We start from the raw sequence: 16,389 nt of genomic DNA, 5'->3' as shown, positions 1-16,389 counted from the left end.
ACACTGAGGGAGAATTTAGCATTTTCTTTCAGACTGAGAGGAAACTGGAGCACCCAAAGAAAACCCACACAGACACAGGGAGGATGTGCAGACTCCACACAGACAGTGACCCAAGCTGGGGATCAAACCTAGGTCCCTGGCACTGAGGCAGCAGTGCTTGCCACTGTGCCAGCCTTGGCAAATAAAGCACTGAAATTATTGACAGTCAGTTGGCTTCCGGAATAGCTTTAATCATGGGCTCTTGTTTCCATTCCGCTACAAACTGGGCTAAATTTGTATCTTTCTCAAACTTTTAAAAAAAATGAAGGAAACATTGCTCAGTTGTGTTTGGGAACTTGTGGTGGGTGAAGTGAAAAAGCTTCTGAGTAGTAAAAAATCCTGCACCATGTCCTTAAAAGACACTGTATTGATGATAACTAGGGTATTTTGTTGCAGATTGACAAGATTGTTAGAGTCTGGGATACTTTAAAAATATGATAGCTTTTTTTACTATCATTTTCTAATCCGAAGATCAACATTGCAGCATGTCACATGCTGCCTTATGTAATGTTGCAAACATATTATGAATTCCTGAGAACATTAAAATTTGAATTGTCGTAGGTTCCTGAATTAGGAAATGTAGGCAGCCAGCCATGGAATTAGCAGTGTGATGGTTAGTAAACTATTCCTGCCTAGGCCCCTTTTTAAATAATGGATAAACATGAGGTAATCAAGCATCTAGAGAGATTGAGGAACATAGCAAAATCAGTATAAAGAAATGGTACTGGGGAAATTAGTGGCGATAAATTCCCTGAACCTCAGGATCTGTATCTTAGGTTTTTAAAAATAGGCAAACGCAGAGATGATGGATACATTTGTTTTGATCTTCAGAACTCTTTGGATTCTAGGGTAGTTCCCAAGGTTTGGATGGATGGTAACAAACATAACTGCTATTTTAGAAAGGAGGAAATAGGGAACAGTAGGTCCTTGCATCAGTATATTAGGGATGTGTTAACTTAAAACAGATTTATGAAAGGGGAATTGTGTTATGACAAATCTGTTAGAATTTTTTGAGGATTTAACTAGTAGGATGGGTTTGGAGAAATCAATGGATGTAGTGTAATTAGGTTTGTAAAAAGCATTTGATAAGGCGTCACATGAGTTATCACAACATTCACACTTCTAGGATTGGGGATAATATATTAACATGGATTGAGGAGTGATTAATGGACAAAGCAGAGTGTAGAAATAAAGGGACGTTTTCAGTTTGGCAGATTGCAACTGGCCGTGTGATGCAAGAGTTGGCACTTGGACCTCTGCTATTTTGCAGTCTATATTAATGACTTGGGGACTGAGTGTAGCATTTCCAGGTTTGCTGACAATGCAAAGTTAAATTGGAAAATAATTGGTGAGAAGGGTGCAAAGGGCCTACAGGGGGATATAGGCGAGTTGGGTAAATGAACAAGAACGTGGAAGAATTTGGAGATATGAAGTAATTCACTTTGATAGGAAAAATGAAGCTGATTTTTTTTTTGAATGGTGGGAGATTGGGAAATCTTTGTATTTAAAGAAACCTGGGTATGAATCACAAAGTTAATGGTTGGAATTCTCCAGTCTTGCACACCCTGCTACTGCTGACAGCAAGCATGTCAACCAAATCTCCACAGTAGCAGGACCAGAGAGTCCCAGCCGCCGGAGTCAAGATCAGAATTCTGGCTAATATGCATGTACAGTAAGCAATTAGGAAAGCAAATGGTACATTAATTTTTGTTGCCCCAAAGGGAGATGAAGTTTCGTCTTCATACTGAGGGTGCCCTTCATTGTGTTGTGGGCCACTAACACAATTCCAAATGGGGTAATTCAGAAAGTTCTGTATACTTAAGACTGGATTCATGAGTTGATGTGGGCTATCTGTAACAGCATAAGATCATAAGTAGGAACAGGAGTAGGCTATTGGGCCCCTTGAGTCTGCTCTGCTATTGAATAACGTTAAGGCTGATATGATTGTAGCCTTATCTCCACTTTCTGCTTGTCTTGCATAACCCTCGACCCCCTTGGTGATCAAAAATCTGTCTAACTCGGTCTTCAATATATTCAATTACCCAACCTCCACTGCTCTTAGGCTTTCAAATTATTTTTCCCAAACAACCCTCTGGAGAGAAAAAAATTCCTTTTCATCTATCTTAAATGAGAGATCCTTTTTTCACCATGCCTCCAAGTTCTAGATTTTCCCACAAGGGGAAACATCCTCCCAGCATGGACCTTGCCTTTAGAATCTTTTTGGTTTCAGATCACCCCTCATTCTCAACTCTGTAGGGTATATTTAGGCTCAACCTGTTCAACCTTTCTTCACGAGACACCCTCTTCATCCCAAGCATCAGCCCAGTGAGTCTTCTCTAAACTGCTTCCAATGCAATTATATCACTCACCAAGTCATTCACGACCTGCCAATTATTTCGCCAAGACAACCAAAACTAGACACCGCATTCCAGGGTTGCTCTCACCAATATTCTGCACAGCTGTAGCAATACTTCCCTACTTTTATACTTTGTTCTAATTGCAATCCCAATCACTTGCTGTATCTATATGCTAGCTTTTTGTGATGCTTATACTAGGACATGGATTCCTCTATACTATGGATTCCATTGTTTCTTTCCATTTAAATGATATTTTGGTTATTTTTCCTGTAAATCTTCTATCCATGTTAATATGTTAACTTCAACACCACAAAGACTTGTGTAATAACCTTTTTATATGGCAATTATGCCTTTTTGGAATCCAATATTACTCTTGCGCCTTTATCAATTGATATGATTTATTATTGCCACATGTATTAGTATACAGGTGAAAAGTATTGTTTCTTGCGCGCTATACAGACGCAAGTATACAGACAAAGTATACTATACATAGGGAAGGAAAGAAAAGAGTGCAGAATATAGTGTTACAGTCATAGCTAGGGTGTAGTGGATGGTCAACTTAATGCGAGGTAGGTCCATTCAAAAATCTGATGGCAGTAGGGGAGAAGCTGTTTTTGAGTTGGTTGGTATCTTTTTCCCAGTGGAAGAGAGTATGTCGAGGGTGCGTGAGGTCCTTGATTATGCTGGCTGTTTTTCTGAGGCAGTGGGAAGTGTAGACAGTGTCAATGGATGGGAGGCTGGTTTGAGTGATGGACTGGGCTTCATTCACGACCCTTTGTAGTTTTTTGTGGTCTTGGACAGAACAGGAGACATACCAAGCTGTGATACAACCAGAAAGAATGCTTTCTATGGTCCATCTGTAGAAGTTGGTGAGAGTTGTAGCGTATGTGCTAAATTTCCTTAGTTTCCTGAGAAAGTAGAGGTGTTGATGGGCTTTCTTAACTATCGCATCTGCATGGAGGGACCAGGACAGATTGTTGGTGATCTGGACACCTAGAAACTTGAAGCTCTTGGCCGTTTCTACTTCGAATCCATTGGTGAAGACGGGTGTGCCCTCCACTCTGCTTCCTGAAGTTGATGACTATCTCTGTCGTTTTGTTGACACTTGAGGGAGAGATTATTGTCGTTGCACCAGTACACCATATTCTCCATCTCTTTCCTGTCATGTGTCTCGACATTGTTTAAGATCCGACCCACAATGGTGGAGTCATCAGCAAACTTGGCCATGCAGTCAAAGGAGCATGGTAAGGGGCTGAGGACACAGCTTGTGGAGCACCGGTGTTGAGGATGATCGTGGAGGAGCTGTTGTTTTCTATCCTTACTGATTGCGGTCTGTGGGTTAGGAAGCCTAGTATCCAGTTGTAGTGGGAGGAGGTGAGCCCCAGGCCATGGTTTGGAGAGGAGTCTCCTAGGAATAATGTTAAAGGATCAGCTGTAGTCTATGAATAGGAGTCTGATATTGGTGTCTTTTGTTACCTAGGCGTTATGTAGGGCCAGGGAGATGGCATCTACTGTGACCTGTTGCGGCGATAGGCGAACTCTAGTGGATCCAGGCAGTCCAGTAGGCAGGAATTGATTTGTACCATGACAAACCTTTCGAAGCATTTCATAATGATGGATGTCAGAGCCACCGGACGATAGTCATTAAGGCGCGCTGCCTGGCTTTTCTTTGGTACTGGGATGATGGTCGTCGTCTTGAAGCAGATAGGGACCTCAGATTGATTGATTGTAAAGAGAGGTTGAAGGTATTTGTGAATATCCTCGCCAGCTGGTCCATACAGGACCTGAGTGCTGGTCTGAGTACGCCATCTGGCCAGTTGCTTTCCGTGGGTTGACTTTTGAGCATGCTGCTCTGACGTCAGCAATGGTGACCTTGGATACTCCATGCTTGTTACTTCCTCAAAGAACTCTGACAAATTAATCAAACATAATTTCCTCTCTCAAAACTATGTTGAAATCTGCCTGATCACATTATGAATTTCTCAGTATTCTGTTATAACTTCATTAATAATGGATTCAAATCTTGCCTATGACCTTTGTTAGGCTAACTGGCCTATAGTTTCCTACTTTCTGTCTCTTTCTTTTCTTAACTCTCTTTTTGAATAGAGATGTTGGGGCGATTCTCCCATCCTACTGCGCTGCTTTTGTAGCGCAGCGAGCCGGGAGACTCAAGCGGAGGTCATTTCGCAGGCTCCCTGCTGGGCGCCACGACCTCTGCGACTTTCCGGTGGCTGGATTTCCAGGGCCATTATGCGAATATTCATGACCATTTATTTTACATTGCATTAGTGGGCCGGCTAGTGTGTCCCGGGCCCCCGCTGGAGGGAAGAGGGGGGGCAATCAAGGTCCCCCAGAGGGTTGGGCATGGGGGAGAGGTTCCCCTGGGCATTGCTAGCCTAGTCTGGCAGTGCTAGCCTGGGCCCCCTGGCATTGCCAAGTGCCAATGTCCGGGGGCATAGGGTTGGGTCTGCCGGTAGGGGGGAAGTCGGGACTGGGGGAGAGGGGTGGAGGGGAAGGAGAGAGCAGGATGGGGCGGGGAGGGGGGGCACATGGTCAGCATTGCGGGGTTACTGTGCATGTGCTGACCTTGGCGCTGACGGATTGGTACATGCGCAGTGGCCCGCTCAGCGTTATGCTGCTGGCCTCTCCAGTGAGAATAGGTCCTGTCCACTGATTTTTGGACTAATTTACGCTAGTGCACTCTGCAGTGTATAGGAATGTGGGAGGTTCATTCAGAAACTCCCACTGAAAAAAAAGTGTGATTTACTCCAGTTTTTATACAAACTCGACACATAGAATTTTTTTGGGAGAATTGCCCTGTTGCATTTGCAGTTTTCCAAACCACTGGGATCTTTCCAAAATGCAGCAAATTTTAAGAGATTATAACCAATGCATGTACTATCTCTGCAGCTACTTCTTTAAAGCCCTAGGATGCAGGTCATTGGGCCTGGGAGACTTGTCAACTTTTAGTCACAATAGTATCTTTATTAAATGATCATTGTTTTTAAGTTCCTACCTCTCTTTTCCTCTTTGATTTTCAACTATTCTTGGGACGTATTTTCTGTCTTCTACCTTGAAGACTGATACAAAATACTTTGCCACTTCCTTGTTTCCCATTATCAATTCCCCAGTCATGTCTTCAAAGGAACTCGTGCTCACTTACCTATTTTAAAAAAACATATGCATGTAGAAACTCATCTGTTTATATTTCTAGCTAGTTTTCTCTTTCTCTCATTTTAGCCATTCTTTTGCTGCTTTTATATTCTGCTCAATCTTCTGATCTATCTCTAATGTTTGCAGTGTTGTATGCATTTGTTTCAAATTTATTTTGTTGACTTGCTTAATTAACCATGGATAGTGCATCCTTCAGATAGAATCTTTCTTCTTCAGTAGAATATATCTTTGTTGAAAGTTATGAAATATCTCTTTAAATGTCTGCCATTTTAACCTATTTTTCCAATTTAGCCAGCTCTGTCTTCATACCCTTGTAATTGCCTTTATTTATGCTCAAGACAGTAGTCTTAGACCTGCATTTCTCTCGCTCAAACTGAATGAATGTGAAATTTATCATGTTATGATCACTGTTGCCTAGAGGCTTTTTTATCATGTCATTAATTAATCATGTTTCAGTATATGTTACCAGATCTAAAATAACATGCCCCCTGGTTGGCTCCACATTGCTCTAAGAAATTTGTTTTGAATGCACCTTGTAAACTCACAGTCCAGGCTACATAGAACATAGAACATAGAACAGTACAGCACAGAACAGGCCCTTCGGCCCATGATGTTGTGCCGAGCTTTATCTGAAACCAAGATCAAGCTATCCCACTCCCTATCATCCTGGTGTGCTCCATGTGCCTATCCAATAACCGCTTAAATGTTCCTTAAGTGTCTGACTCCACTATCACTGCAGGCAGTCCATTCCACACCCCAACCACTCTCTGCGTAAAGAACCTACCTCTGATATCCTTAGCTACCTTTGCTAATTTGATTCATTTAATCTATATTAAGATTAAAATCACCTTTAACTTATAGTACTTGTATGCCCTCATTATTTCTTCATGAATACGTTAGGAACAAAAGGGTTGTCTGGGAAAAAATCGGACCTCTCCGGGACAAAAGTGGGGAATTATGCTTGGAGCCCAAAGAAGTAGGGGAAATCCTAAATGAATACTTTGCGTCGGTATTCACAAAGGAGAGGGATGTGTTGACTGGGAGTGTCTCGGAGGGGAGTGTTGAACCGTTGGAGAAAATCTCCATTACAAGGGAGGAAGTGTTAGGTTTGTTAGAGAATATAAAGACTGACAAATCCCCAGGGCCTGATGGAATCTATCCAAGGCTGCTCAGGGAGACGAGAGATGAAATCGCTGGGCCTCTGACGCAAATCTTTGTCTCATCACTGGACGCAGGTGAGGTCCCAGAGGATTGGAGGATAGCTAATGTGGTCCCGTTATTTAAGAAGGGTAGGAAGGATAACCCGGGTAATTATAGGTCGGTGAGCTTGACGTCCGTGGTGGGGACTATGTTGGAGAAGATTCTTAGAGATAGGATGTATGCGCATTTAGAAAGGAATAAACTCATTAACGATAGTCAACATGGTTTTGTGAGAGGGAGGTCATGCCTCACTAACCTGGTGGAGTTTTTGGAAGAAGTGACCAGAATGGTTGACGAGGGAAGGGCCGTGGATGTCGTCCATATGGACTTTAGTAAAGCGTTTGACAAAGTCCCTCATGGTAGGTTGGTGCAAAAGGTTGGATCTCATGGGATAAAGGGGGAGGTGGCTAGATGGGTGGAGAACTGGCTTGGTCACAGAAGATAGAGGGTGGTAGTGGAAGGGTCTTTTTCCGGCTGGATGCCTGTGACTAGTGGTGTTCCGCAGGGCTCTGTATTGGGACCTCTGCTGTTTGTGATTTATATAAACGATCTGGAAGAAGGTGTAACTGGGGTGATCAGTAAGTTTGCGGACGACACAAAATTGGCAGGACTTGCAGATAGTGAGGAGTATTGTCAGAAGCTACAGAAGAATATAGATAGGCTGGAAATTTGGGCAAAGAAATGGCGGATGGAGTTCAATCCTGATAAATACGAAATGATGCATTTTGGTAGAAATAATGTAGGGGGGAGCTGTACGATAAATGGCGGAACCATAAAGGGTGTAGATACGCAGAGGGACCTGGGTGTGCAAGTCCACAGATCCTTGAAGGTGACATCACAGGTGGTGAAGAAGGCATATGGCATGCTTGCCTTTATAGGACGGGGCATAGAGTATAAAAGTTGGGGTCTGATGTTGCAGATGTATAGAACGTTGGTTCGGCCGCATTTGGAATACTGCGTCCAGTTCTGGTCGCCACACTACCAGAAGGACGTGGAGGCTTTGGAGAGAGTACAGAGGAGGTTTACCAGGATGTTGCCTGGTATGGAGGGGCTTAGTTATGAGGAGAGATTGGGTAAACTGGGGTTGTTCTCCCTGGAAAGATGGAGGATGAGGGGAGACTTAATAGAGGTGTATAAAATTATGAAAGGTGAACGGTGGGAAGCTTTTCCCCAGGTCGGTGGTGACATTCACAAGGGGTCATAGGTTCAAGGTGAAGGGGGGGGAGGTTTAACACAGATATCAGAAGGACATATTTTACACACGGGTGGTGGGGGCCTGGAATGCACTGCCAGGCAAGGTGGTGGAGGCAGACACACTGGGAATGTTTAAGACTTGTCGAGATAGCCATATGAACGGAGTGGGAATGGAGGGATACAAAAGAATGGTCTAGTTTGGACCAGGGAGCGGCACTGGCTTGGAGGGCCGAAGGGCCTGTTCCTGTGCTGTATTGTTCTTTGAATACTCTGTCTTGGGGTGAGTGTTGTTGTTTTGTTTTCCAAACCAAACTGATTCTACATATTGTTCTTCTGAACCAAGGACATCTCTCAATACTCTATTAATCTCATTCTTTAATAATGAGTTACACCAATACCTTTTCCTTTTTTTCTTGTCCTCCTGAAATGTCAAACTCCCTTGAATATTCAGATACCAGCCTTGGCCACCTTGTAACCTGTTTCTGTAACAGCTATAAGATCATGCTTATTTATTTCTAACTTCAGTATTGATTTGATTTATTATTGTCACGTGTATTAGTATACAGCGTAAAGTAGTGTTTCTTGCATGCCATACAGATGAAGCGTACCGTTCCTAGAGAAGGAAACGAGAGAGTGCAGAATGTAGTGTTACAGTTATAGCTACAGTGTAATGAAAGATCAATTTAATGCAAGGTAGGTCCATTCAAAAGTCTGACGGCAGCCGAGAAGAAGCTGTTCTTGAGTAGGTTGGTACGTGACCTCAGACTTTTGTATCTTTTTCCCGACGGAAGAGGTGGAATAGAGAATGTCCGGGGTGCGTGGGCTCCTTAATTATGCTGGCTGCTTTACCGAGGCAGCGGGAAGGGTAGATAGAGTCAATGGATGGGAGGCTGGTTTGCGTGATTGGGCCTACCTTCACAATCTTTTGTAGTATCTTGTGCTCTTGGGCAGAGCAAGAGCCATACCAAGCTGTGATACAACCAGAAAGAATGCTTTCGATGGTGCATCTGTAAAAGTTGGTGAGAGTCATAGCTGACATGCCAAATTTCCTTAGTCTTCTGAGAAATTAGAGGCATTGTTGGGCTTTCTTAACTATAGTGTCGGCATGGGGAGGGACCAGGACAGGTTGTTGGTGATCTGGACACCTAAAAACCTGAAGCACTCGACCATTTTTACTTCATCCCCATTGATGTAGTACAGGGGCATGTTCTCCTCTATGCTTCTTGAAGTCGATGACAATCTCCTTCGTTTTGTTACTTTGTCCCCTTTGATGTAGACAGGGAAGTGCCCTCTAGTACGCTTCCTGAAGTCAATGACTATCTCCGTTGTTTTGTTGACACTGAGGGAGAGATTATTGTCACCGCACCAGTTCACCAGCTTCTTTATCTCATTCCTGTACTCTGTCTTGTCATTATTTGAGATCTGACCCATTACAGTGCTGTCGTCAGCATACTTGAAAATTGAGTTGGAGGGAAATTTGGCCAAACAGTCATAGGTGTATAAGGAGTATAGTAGGGGGCTGAGAACACAGCCTTGTGGGGTACTGGTGTTGAGGATGATCATGGAGGAGGTGTTGTTGCCTATCCTTGCTAATTGGGGTGTCTGCATTAGGAAGTTCAGGATCCAGTCGCAGAGGGAGGAGCTGAGGCCCAGACCATGGAGTTTGGAGATGAGTTTCGTGGGAATAAGAGTGTTGAAGGCTGAGCTGTATTCAATAAATAGGAGTTGAACATGGGTGTCTTTGTTATCTAGGTGTTCCAGGGTTGTATGCAGGGCCAGGGAGATGGCGTTTGCTGTGGACGTGTTGCGGCGGTTAGCGAACTGTAGTGGATCCAGGCAGTCTGGGAGGCTGGAATTGATTCATGCCATGACTAACCTTTCAAAACACTTCATAATGATGGATGTCAGAGCCACCGGACAATAGTCATGAAGGCAAACTGTATTCCACTACAGACCTGAAAGTTTAACTATGTTTCTTTCTCCACCAATGCTGTTTTAATTTGAATTCTAGCACCTGCAGTATTTTTTTGTGCATCTATAAGTTCATGGCCTTGTATATCCTTCTCAATGCCGTTACCATTAAATCAGGGGACAACCTCGATTCAGTTCGGGGTGTGGATGCTAAAAATAGCACTAGGAATGCCTAAAACTGAGGTGCCAACCTTGTGAAGCTGCAAACCAGATCACATGCATGACAGACGGCAGAAACAGCATGCTATAGACAGCGCTAATCGATCCCTCAGCTACTAGATTACATTAAAGCTCTGCCGCATCCTATTGTGAATTCAACAACTAATGGAAGGAGGAAGTTCCATGAACAATCCTGAATTCTGGCAGATTGCAGCACATGTGTAAAAGATGGGTTTGATGCATTTGCAACCATTTTCAGCTCGAAGTAATGAATAGATAATTCTTCTCCCCCTTAAGTCTTTGCCCAATTCTTCAGTTACTCCAGGTGACATCACTAAGTCAGTCTTCGCCTCTTCAATTACTCAGGTGACATGATAAAACATTGAGCATGCAGGGTACAACAAAAACAACGTGCTGGCTGCAACGCTGAAGACTTGTACTTCAAAAATTGACATACCTCTAACCAAGCTATTCCAGAACACCTGGAAACACTGTTATTTAACAATTGAAAGTTGTTTGAGTATGTTCTGTTTACAGAAAACAGGACAAATCCAATGTGACCAATTATTGCCTCATCACCTACATCAACACCGGTGAATGAATTACCTGGCAGGGGTGAAACCGTGATCAGGCACATGACGTGGCTAGCCCATTGCACTTTGGGTGTGCTGATGCATGCAATCGTTGTTTGCCCTGGGTAGAGTGAGGGATCAGGATAGCCCAAGAGGTTAAAACGAGGCTTTACCTGATGCAATTTTTCAAAGTCAACTTGGCCTTTTAGATAAGATCAAGCCTGGAAGGGGGTGTAATGCCTCATTCTGTCAGCTACAATCTTGTTTGACCAAGCCCAAGAGGGGATGCAATATCCTTGTCTTGTCAGCTTGGATCTGGTTTGTCCCTCGTGGGGACCATGATTGGACTTTATTCCTGATCAAAAAAGCCAATTAAGTACCGAAAGGTACCACAAAAAAGCCCCCTGTTCCTAAAGTTAACTACGGTATTATGATCAGCCTAATTGAGTATGTTTGATTTATCTGTAGGTCAATTTGATTGAAGGAAGAAACAAGCACACTTCGACTTTTGTGTTGACAGTAATGTTTGCCAACAGTTCCAAATTATGTGAGAAACAGGGGGCGATTCTTCTATCCTGCTGTGCTGCTTTTGTAGAGCAGCGGGCTGGGAGACTTGAGTGGAGGCCATTTTGTGGGCTTCCCACTGTGTGCCATGGCCTCCGCGAGTCTGAGTGCCGGATTTCCGGTGCCATCAGCTCCGTGCCAGAATTCGGCGCAGAGCTGCATAATGTATGCAGATTCTAATTTGCATACAATTTAAATCCTATTAGCGGGCCTGGGATTGAAAGCTCCGGGCTGCTAGCGTCTCTCCTATCCCCCCCCCCCCCCCCCCCCCCCCTCCCCAGCCAGGAGTGGTTCACTCTAGCGTGGTTTAGTATTGCTCCCCACTTGCAGAGAGCTATGTCGAAGCCCCCCAAAGAGTCAAGCACCGGAGGGGTATCTCCTGGGCATTGCTGCTTGGGCTCCCTGACACTGCTCAAAGGGGCAAATGCCAATGCTCAGGGCACATGGGCACTGCCCACCAGGCACAGGGTGGGGCCTGATTGGGGGGGGGGGGCACTGGGGGCAATCAGTGGAGATGGCGTTCCTGCTGACACACTGCATTTCGGCTGAGTGACAGAGGGAGGCCAGCGATCAGGGCTGGCCATCGGGTTGGTGGAAGGGTCAGCTTGCTTGGGGCGGGGGGGGGGTCGGGATTGGCCCAGGCATGTTCAGGAGGTCGGCAGTGCGGAGTCACTGTGCATTCACCGACCTGTCATGGCGGAGATTGGTGCGTGTGCAGTGTCCTACTCAATGTTATGCTGCCGGCTTCTCCGGGGGGAATAGGTCCCGCCCACTGATTTTTGGATTTTTTTAATGCTAGTGCACACAGCAGTGCAGTGTGGGAGATGCATTTTGAAACTTCCGCTGAAAAAACCAGTGTGATTTACTCCGTGTTTATGCAAATTTGACACTTAGAATTTTTTTTTCAGAGAATTGTTCCCTTGTGGTTTGAATTGTTACTGCATATCAGTTAGCATTAATAGTCCAGAAATAAACTGTTTGGTCCCACAGGTCCATGCTGTGTCTGTGCTCAAAACAAGCCTCTTCCCATCAACTCCATCAAATTACTCTTCTGTTTCTTTCGCTACCAGATGTTTATCTAGCTTCTCTAAGTACAAAATACCTTCATGTGGTAACAAATTCCACTTTTTGGCTCAAGGAGGTTCTCCAAAATTTCCTTTTGGATTGATTAATGACTACGTTGTATTAATGGCTCCTGGTTCTGACTTTTTCCACAAACATTAACATCCTTTGTACATTATGTTTGACCCTCTGGAAATGCCTAGATTTTAGTATTGGTTCATGTGTATTGAAACAACCAAATGTAACCCTGTATTCCAAAAAAGGAAGGGGAGAAAAAAGTGGAGACCTATAGGTTGGTTAGCCTGACATCTGTAATAAGGAAAATGCAAGAATCAATTAAGGATGTAATAACAAGGTACTTGGTGAAATGATTAGGTAGTTAACATAGTTTTATTAAAGGGAAACTATTTAACAAATGTATTAACATTTTTTGATCGTCTAACTAGCTGAGCAGATAAGGGGAAACTAGTGGACTTAATATATTTGGATTTTCAGAAGGCATTCACTAAGGTACTACACAAGAGATTGTCACAAGAAAAGGGCTCATGGAATTGGGGTAATAGATTAGCATGGATTTGGGATTGGTTAATGGACAGAAAACAGTACAGGTCATTTTTTGGGGTGGTAGGGTGTGGTAGTGAAGTGCCACAAGGATCAGTGCTTAGAGCTCAGCTATTGATGATCTATAATTATTAATTGTACTATTGTTTAATTATGAGGTGGAGAACATTAATTGAGCCTTCACTGAAACAAGGTAAGAGGTATATACTTGCAACATTTCACTGTCAATAAATGTAAGATGAGTAATGATTGGTACCAATATCATCCTTCACCATTGAATTTCCTGAATTGAACATCACTGACTTGAAGGGACTGTGTGTAATATATCTAAGTTTGCAGCTCATACAAAGCAAAGTAGGAAAGAAAGATCGAAGGAAGGTGCAAACAGGCTGCAAAGAAATATTGACCAGTTAAATGATTGTGCAAAAGGAGAGCAAAATGTTGAGAAATTATACATTTGTTTGGGAAGAATGGAAAAGCATAATATCTGAGCTGATGACCATGGCTAAAATTAGGTGAAAGTTTGTCTTCATATTCATTGTCTCCATGTTCTTCAATACCTGTGATGTGGAGATGCCGGCGTTGGACTGGGGTAAGCACAGTAAGGAGTCTCACAACACCAGGTTAAAGTCCAACAGGTTTATTTGGTAGCACAAGCTTTGAGTGTCGCTCCTTCAGGTGAGTGAGGAGTTGTGTTCACAAACAGGGCATATATAGACACAAACTCAATTTACAAGATAATGGTTGGAATGCGAGTCTTACAGGTAATCAAGTCTTAAAGGTACTTCAATACCTGGAAGGTTACAGTCCTGATTACCATTCTGTAATATCAAAAAGGAGAAAGGGTCAAAGGTAGGGTTGTAGTGAAGTAAGACCAGCCTTGTACTCAGAAGAGACAATAAGATGAGAGGACAAGTAGATTTACTTAAATGGTGGCTAATGCCTCAGAAAAACATCTTAGTGGCCAGCATGGTCTCTTGCCCCACACACCCCACCCATGAACTGATCAAAAATAGCTTTGCAATCATACTAATGGACTCTTGTCAACCCACTCTCCCTTCTTCAGCTTTCTCCTTTGTGCATTGCCACTGCGTAAATATTCTTGATGTTTACTCCATGAAGGCTATTTTCTCTCAGTCTATGGCCATACCGCAGTAATGCAAATTGTGCCTAAGAGTTGATTTATATCTTTGATTCCTGTAAGAATTATCAGACCAAGTAGTGACATTAGATCGTTTAACTAATTGGATCTTTTAACAATTTGTTAGTTCAACATCATGAAAATGGTTTGTTCTTACTACAATTTGTGAAGGGTAATTGAATTTTCCTTTTTACTAATGAAAATGAATGTGTAGGTCTTTTCAGGGTAGTTTGCAGATTCTGTAATAAAACCTATTGTTGAAAGGACCTTGTAATTGTTTGACCTGCAGGAAGAGATGTGTCATGCTTGAAGTTGGCTGCTAGTATATATGTTACTTTAATGATACACTAGATGCAGTTTCAGCTCTTTCGCTGTTGAACCCTTTGGTGCTCATGAATCTTGAAAGATGTATTATATATTCCTTCAAGGTTAAACTGGCAGCTGTATTATTGGTTTCCAAAAATTGCTTAAGCATATTTTGTAGGACATTCCAATGTGCCATTGTACCAATTGTACAGAAATGCTGTAGTGCAATGTGAGCTGTCTATGGAATTGCTGAGGTGAATTAGTGAAGCCATTAGAGCTAACGAATGATTCTGGTGTCCTGAGTGTTGCTATGTGTATTTATCCTATTTGTGTAGACAAAGAAACATTCAGATTTTAAAAAGTATATCATTTATGTAGCATAAGTACACTTCATAGCATGCAGAAAATGACAGCTAGGTATGCAGTATTCCAATGACAGAATAGGAGTCGTAAATATGTGTCTCAGTACCAGGATGACACCCTTCTGGTAAGGAGCCTGAATTAATAATTATTTTTGGATGAAATTGTATTGGTTGTCATACAACAAAAAGTATGATTCTAGGAATAAATTAACACTTGATGTGTGTTTAGAAGCCATCTGCCTGCCCCCAATTGTTGAGAGTTGGACAAAACTTAAGTGAAACTTTTATTCATGAGTTGGCTGTATAACTTAACTGTTGTTTCCTAAAATAATTTTATGTAGTTAAATATGTAATTTTTATCTACTGAATTCAGTGCATTGATGTGGGTACTCTGTTCAGTTTTTTGTCATTGATCACCTTTTTTAGTAACTAAATGAACTGTACTGATTTATGAAGCAAGTGAGTAGAGTTGTGCATTTTTTTGAGAGTGCATGCTTGGAGATCTCTGGAAGTCTAGGTGAAGTGGTCTTCCTCAATGTGCTCATTCATGCTACCATAATAATTTGTTCCTAAAAGGCATTATGCAAATACGTCATCAGACAAAATTTGACATTCAGCCACGTATATTGGGTTATGTGAACAAAAGCTTGGTCAAAGAGCTAGGTTTTAAGGTGTGATTTAAAGGAGGAGAGAGAAGTGGAGAGGCTTAAAGTGAGAATTCCATAGCTTTGGGGCCTATGTGGTATGCCAGATGGCTGTGCCTTCAGATGAAAAGGAGAGCAGGGATGTGCAAGAGGCCAGAATTGGGAGTACAGTGACCCGAGAGGATTGTAGGATTGAACAAGATTACAAAGATGGGAAAGGCAAGGCCATGGATGTGTTTGAACACTAGAATGAGAATTCTAAAGTTGAGGCACTGCTAAACCAGGAACTAAAAGCCATCGAGCTCGGGTGAAAATAATTCATGGGGGTGTTGAAGGCAATGGCTTTTTTTATATTGGGTCGAAATACCCAACATGCAACCATATCGGTTTTCTTGCATACTTCAATATTCAGTTGGTTAGCCGTCCTTGCTTGGATAATCTCATGGTATTACTGCTAAGGAATGCTATGAAAAGTTTGCATAGTAAGGCATGATCATAATTGGACAGAGCTACAGGAAGTTAAGAAATTAATTTTAAGATCCAGTGATTTATATTTCCAAGTATCATGTATCTCCTTGAGCCTGGTTTTAAATTGTGGCCCAAGTCTTGTGTGCAGGTGCTCTAGGATGTGTTCTTCTGAGGTTTTTCCATGTTATCAAAATTCCATGGAGCCCACAAGTACTTTTTCTATATACTTATAACCTCTCCTGTCCAGAAACACCAGTTTCTGGAAATGTTTTTCACATATCCACTGATTCACAACTTGACTATTTGTTTGGCTGCTGCAACAAATTGGGAAGCAGAGAAAATGCAGCGTGAGAATACAAAGCCACTGCGACTTTTTTCCCCTTCTATACTGTCTCAGCTCTATCTTTCAGTTGATTGCGCCTTCCTTGCTTGCTTGTTTGTATTTTCTTTAGGACCAATGCACACTGTTAACACTCATTCAAATGTCCTTATTTACTAGCTTTCTCGTACTGTAGACTTTTTCTTGTTATCACTTTTTCTGTAATTCTTTGTTCATAGTCTTTCCAATCTTCTGACCTGCCCTCCATCTTTGCACAAATATATGCTGTTAATTTT

At 42.6% G+C, this 16,389-nt stretch overlaps 1 protein-coding gene across 3 annotated transcripts in view; it reads left to right on the top strand.

Moving 5' to 3' along the window:
• Window positions 1-16,389, top strand: part of agpat4 (1-acylglycerol-3-phosphate O-acyltransferase 4 (lysophosphatidic acid acyltransferase, delta)) — a 105,864-nt gene that overhangs the window by 15,423 nt on the left and 74,052 nt on the right. The window lies entirely within an intron of this gene.

Source organism: Mustelus asterias, chromosome 15 (assembly GCF_964213995.1).
Source record: "Mustelus asterias chromosome 15, sMusAst1.hap1.1, whole genome shotgun sequence".
Lineage (NCBI taxonomy): Eukaryota > Metazoa > Chordata > Chondrichthyes > Carcharhiniformes > Triakidae > Mustelus > Mustelus asterias.
This window is presented reverse-complemented; position numbering and strand designations above follow the sequence as displayed.